Raw genomic sequence first — 6,215 nt, forward strand, 5'->3', positions numbered from 1 at the left:
AAGATAAATAAGTTCCAGGGATCTAACGTACAGTATGGTGACTGTAATTAACAATTCTCTATTATATTCTTGGAGGTTGTTAAGAGAGTAGATCTTAAATGTTATCCCCACAAAAAAAGGTAATTATGTGAGGTGATAGAGATGTTAACTAACCTTATTGTGATAATCTTTTCATAATATATATCTGTAGTGAATCAAAACAAAAGAGAGAAAGAACACTCCGCAAAGTATTAGAATTAAAGGTAAAAAAGAGTAAAAGGCAGCACTGAAGAAAATTCGCACAACAATCATTCTACTTGTTCCTACTAGGAAAGTAGTTTTATCTGTGCACACTTTAAATTAAACGGTCTTCAAGAACATACTCCGTATATAAAAGGCAGCTAACTAATCACACAGATTAGTTACGCAGATACTACGCGGACTATCTAAGAACTGTGAGCCTGACTCCTAATCTCACGCTCTGGTCCTACCTGGCCATTTCATGGTGGGGAGCAGGGCCCCCCTCTTGATCACTGTCAGCGGTCACTGAAGGAGAACCCACGATCAGCCTGCAGAGGGAGCCTCCGACTCCTAGGTCTCACCCCTCCAGAGTACAGACAAGGGCTGAACTCACCCCACCAAAATTCTAGTCTGCAGGACTGGGCTATTATATATCTTTTGAGGCTCCTCATATAATTTTGATCAAAAGCTAGGCTTGGGAACCACTGCTGACAATGACAGGCAGCAATGGACAAGCCTGAACAAGGTCATGTCATCATCAGATCTGCATTTTAGAAAGCAGGCTCTGGAAGCCATGGGGAGGCAACATCAGTGCCGGTGGAAGCAAGAATAATAACATCCATCTTCCTTGATATTAAGAACTTTACATGCAAAAATTCACTTAGATCTTCTGATAATTTTGTAAGGTAAGTATCTACACCCCGAAAATGCAAAGAAAATCAAGGTTCAGGGAAGCCTAATGTCAAATAGCCTGAAGTGTCAGAACTGAAATTCAAGCCCAGGTCTCTTTTATAGCTTTATATTTTAGGGGAATACATTCAATTTGTGAAATTAGGAAGAAAAATCAAAGACTGTGTAAAAGAAAAAAATAATAAACCCTAAGTATCTTTAGCTTATCTTGATTAAACTGAGAGGGGGGAATAGAAAACCACCATTAGAACACTGCAGAAATAACTGTCACAGGCAACATCCACTGACGGATGCTAAAATTAGTGGCAGAACCAGAAAGTGAGGAAGTGTACAAAAAGCAAAAGGATGGGGCACACCAAAGGGACATGGGAGCCAACCTGAAAGAGCTCCCAATTGCCAAAACCAGAATAAAATAAATGATGCAGTACTGGAATATTAACCCAAAGTATAAAATAAATACACAAGTCCATACTGGTATAAACAAATAATTGAACAAGCAAATAAATAGGGAAGAAGTGACAAATCTTCCTTACAAAAGAATTCTAGATAATATATGCCGATGCCCTCACGGCAAGAGGTAGTACTTAACCCCTACCTACTCGCCATCAAGGGTAGGCTAGACCTAGTGACCCACTTCCAAAGAAGAGAGTAGGGAAAAGGGAAAAGATGTGACTGTGCAGTGGAGAAATCTGGCAAACACATCACCCAAGTGATGGAGGTTAATATCACCAGTGATATCATGCAGACCTGATGTACCCCCTCATATAGCAAGATGAGACTGGCACGTCTCTCTGTGGTGTTCTTTCCAAAACTCCAAAACCCCAGTCTAATCGTGAGGAAAACACCAAACAAGCCCAGACTGGGGGGTATTCTACAGGATAACTGGCAAGGACTCCTTAAGAATGTCAAGGTTGTGAAAAACAATAGAAGATCAAGAAACTGTCACAAACCAGAGGCAGCTGAGGAGACATGACAACTATATGCAATGTGGCCTGGGATCCTGGAACAGAAAGAAACATTAAGCAAAAATCACTAAATCCAAATAAAGTTGCTTAGCTATTAGTATTGCACCAATGTTAATGTCTTAGTTTTGATAATCGTACTCTGCTTATGTGTGATGCTAACCTTAGGGGAAGTTGGGTGAAGAGCTATGGGAACACTCTGCCTTATTTCTGCAATTTTTCAGTGAGTGCAAAACTTTTTCAAAATAAAGTTTAAAAATTGAAATTGAAATCAGAAGCCTGGCATCAATAAGACAAGAGTGTTTTTGAGAATACAAAACAATGGAGAAACAATTGCCCTTGTTTAGAAGCTAGGAGAGAAGGCTATCTCAAATATACACAGTCAGCCCTCCGTATCCGCAGGTTCTGCAGCCCTGGATTCAACCAATTGTGGATTGAAAATATTCAGAAAAAAAATTCCAGAAAGTTCCAAAAAGAAAAACTTGACTTGGGGTTAGTAGATGCAAACTATTACATGTAAAATAGATAAACAACAAGGTCCTACTGTATAGCACAGGGAACTATATTCAATATCCTGAGATAAACCATAATAGAAAAGAATATTAAAAAGAATGCATATATATTTATAACTGAATTACTTTGCTGTACAGCAGAAATTAACCTAACATTGTAAATCAACTATACTTCAATTAAAAAAAAAAAAAAGAAAGAAAAGGGAATTCCCTGGAGGTCCAGTGGTTAGGGCTCCGAGCTTCCACTGCTGGGGGCCCGGTTCGATCCCTGGTCGGGCAACTAAGATCCTGCAAGCCACGTGGCATGGCCAAATAAATAAATAAGTACAGGGGAAAAAAACTTGACTTTACCACTCACTGGCAAATACGTATGTAATATTTACATTGTATTTACGACTACTTACATAACATTGGCATTGTATTAGACATACAAGTAATCTAGAGATGATTTAAAGTATACAGGAGGATGTGCATAGGTTATATGCAAGTACTACACCATTTTATATAAAGTACTTGAGCATTCACGGATTTTGGCATGGGGACAGGGGAGGGTCCTGGAAACAATCCCCTGTGGATACCAGGGGAGGACTGTACATACTACTACCACAAGAATGAAATCTGAGTTATTCTGCATCTTGTCATGGTAAAGTTTCTAAGCCTTCTTACTGAAAGAGGCAAAAGATTTTCTGTATATCAAAATATTTGTTCTAGTGGTTCCAATGACAGAAAGCTTATAACACTGTGACCATTAAAAAAAAAGTTTGTTAAAGGAAATCATGGATGCTGTGCTACTCCACTATGCCCTAGAGAAGCTGTCATATATGACAGAAGCTGTCATATTGTATAAGGAGATATATACACGGATATTTATTGTTGCAGCGTCAGTAATGGCAAAAAAAATTAGAAATAATCTAAAGGTTCATGAACAAGAGTATGAATAAGTGATATCAATATTCATAGAATAGAACAGAACACTATACAGCCGTCCAAAAGAATGAACTAGACATAAATGTCTAGTTCTTGAAGATCTCAAGAATAATGGTGAGTGAGAAAAACAAGTTGCAGATGGATACACGCAGTATAGAATATTAACATAAAAACATGCAGCACGATATTCTATATAATAATAGTACCAACACCACAGAAATGACAAACACCAAACTCATGATTGAGGTTTCCTCTGGAAAGGAGAGAGGAGAATGAAATCAGAGAGAGGTACACTGGGGGTTTCAACTTTGTTTGTAATGTTCTATTCATTTAAAAAACAAAACAAGGAATTCCCTGGAGGTCCAGTGGTTAGCACTCTGCAATTGTACTGCCCAGAGGGCCCGGGTTCAATCCCTGGTCGGGGAACTAAGATTCCACAAGCCTCAGCGTGGCCAAAACAAAACAAAACAAAACAAAACAAAACAAGAACATGAAGTGTATATATATGACAAAAGGCTACAATTTCACAAACGTGAGGGTTGGTACAAGGATGTTGTTTATATTATGCTCTTGGATTTTATGCAGTCCAGAAACATAATATAACTTTAAAAAAAATCAGCAGGCCCTGGTGATGAATTGAACATGTGGGTGGTAAGGGAGAGAAGAGGGTCTTGGATGATTCCCAAGGTTCTGCCTTCAATGACGCAGTAGTACATTTGTCAAGATCGGTGCTGTCGGAGAATCGCCATCTTTAAGCAATCACCTCATCATATAAATCAGAAAAAAGAGGGAAGTTAACCTAATTCAAACCATGATCCAAGGTAACAAAGGAACTTTATCTTCAACACAGAACTAGGGAAGTGATCTCAGCAGAGCCATCAAGAGGGAGCAATTCTGAGTCCTGGCTCAAATACTCTTGTACAAATGACCTAATGTTCTCTCTTTACATCTTTGCTGGATAAATAGAAATCATCAAGTATGCTGAGGAAAGTAAAATGGATTATTTAATAATTACATAAAAGTTGAATGTAAAAACTCATGTAAAACCAACAGAAACTCCTCAATGTTTTTCTTTTTAAGAAAACTGAAAAAATGGTTAGTCAAAGGAATATGTTTGAGTTTACATTAAATACATGAAATATGAAGGGAAAATACAGTAGCATGTAAACCTTGATAAAGAATTGGCACATCTTGGTTGCTGCCAGATGGGAAGAACTGCTTCGAAAAAAGTAACTAGAATCACAGAATTATAGAGTTGTGATTGGAGAAATAATCTAGTGGTAATCTGTTAATTTCGAAGAAGAGAAACCTGCATGTCAAATAAGTATAAGCACTTGCCTGAAGGATCGCAAAGGTAAATAACGGCAGAGTCCAGAGTAGGTATAATCTCCCATATTAAAGCTTTTTAAAATTTCAACTTTATTTATTCTGCCTCTCTTCCCACCCCACTCCCTTTCATTGTTTATCTGCCTGAAATACATTTATTTCCTGCTTGTAATGGTCCACAATCCCTTATCTGAAACTCTATATGGGGCCAGCTATGTTTGGGAGTTGAGCGTTTTTCTGATTTGAAAAAGTAACATGGTGCATGTAGAATATATCATATAAACACCTGCAGCTTTAGAAGCATCACCCGATAATCAAATCTGTTAATATTTCCACAGAAACAATGTATACACGTTCACACTAAGTGGGATAAATAAAGACCATAAGTAGCCTCCCATTACATCATGGTGAGTGCATGCCACCCAGTGAGTTCAGATAAGATCAGGATTTTCCTCAAGTAAGTTATCAAAATCTCTACATTTTCAGAGCCTTTTGAATTCCAGAATTGTGGATAACGGCATAGGCTTTGTTTGGGAGAAAACTCTAAATGTATTAGGTAAAGATATATACTTTGCTCTTAGTCTACAGGGCGTGGTGAGGCCACGTCTGTGCAGAGCGTGGTTAGAAAGACAGAAAGGGAGGGGTGGAGCCAGTCCCACGGCTGCCTGGGGTCCCTGCCAGCTCCATATCTAGTCCACGGTATTCTTTCAGTGAAGCCCATTTTCATAAGGGGGTCTGAGGGAGATGGATCTTGGCACCAACAACCAACAGTAAGACTAGTAGCTGTCAAGTCACATAAAGTACCTCTTTTCTACCCAGGGCCTCACTAGTGGGTTCCAGAAAGAAGTCTCCAGTCCCCCTCCTTGAGAAATTGAAACGAATGTTAATGATGCATCTGCCTTAACTGGTTCAGGCAGAAGCAGAAGTGGCCCAGGTCATCTAGGAAGATACCTTCTAGACCTATGTTTATCCAGGCAGAAGAGTTTGGTCTTGGTTCGACCCAAGCTCTCCCATGACTGCAAGGGGCTGACCCCAAACGTCCAGTTACTTGGAGTCTATTCAATGAAGAGATCCATGGATTGAAGCAATTTGCAAGTATGAATTCATTACAGAGACAGTTTATCTTACTGAAAACAGTGACTAATTTTGAACACCAGATGCTGTTATTATGCAAAATATGTGCAGCACTCTAACCTTATGCTGTACAAGAGCTAAATGTACATATCACAGAGAATGTATATTCCAAGCCAATGTTTGCTGCCTGCAACTGAAGTTTAATTTTAAATCTGGTTATAGAATTAATCTATATAGAGGAGTTCAGCCAACTTATCAGTTAATTGGAGTAGCCTCTTGATCAAGATGACACCATTTGCCAATAAAGCAAATGTGTTTACTTTAAAAAAAAAGGAAGTACGGTCAACAAATGACATGGGGATGTCATTTCTAGAAATATGATGAACTAAATACCAAGACTGACCTGCCTGCTGAAAACAACTAAAACGCCAAGTGATTTCATAGCGGAGACCCTTTTACCTCCTCAAAACACATGAGCAATATGGCACATGCCTGTTAGTAACCA

Source organism: Eubalaena glacialis, chromosome 20 (genome assembly GCF_028564815.1).
Source record: "Eubalaena glacialis isolate mEubGla1 chromosome 20, mEubGla1.1.hap2.+ XY, whole genome shotgun sequence".
NCBI lineage: Eukaryota > Metazoa > Chordata > Mammalia > Artiodactyla > Balaenidae > Eubalaena > Eubalaena glacialis.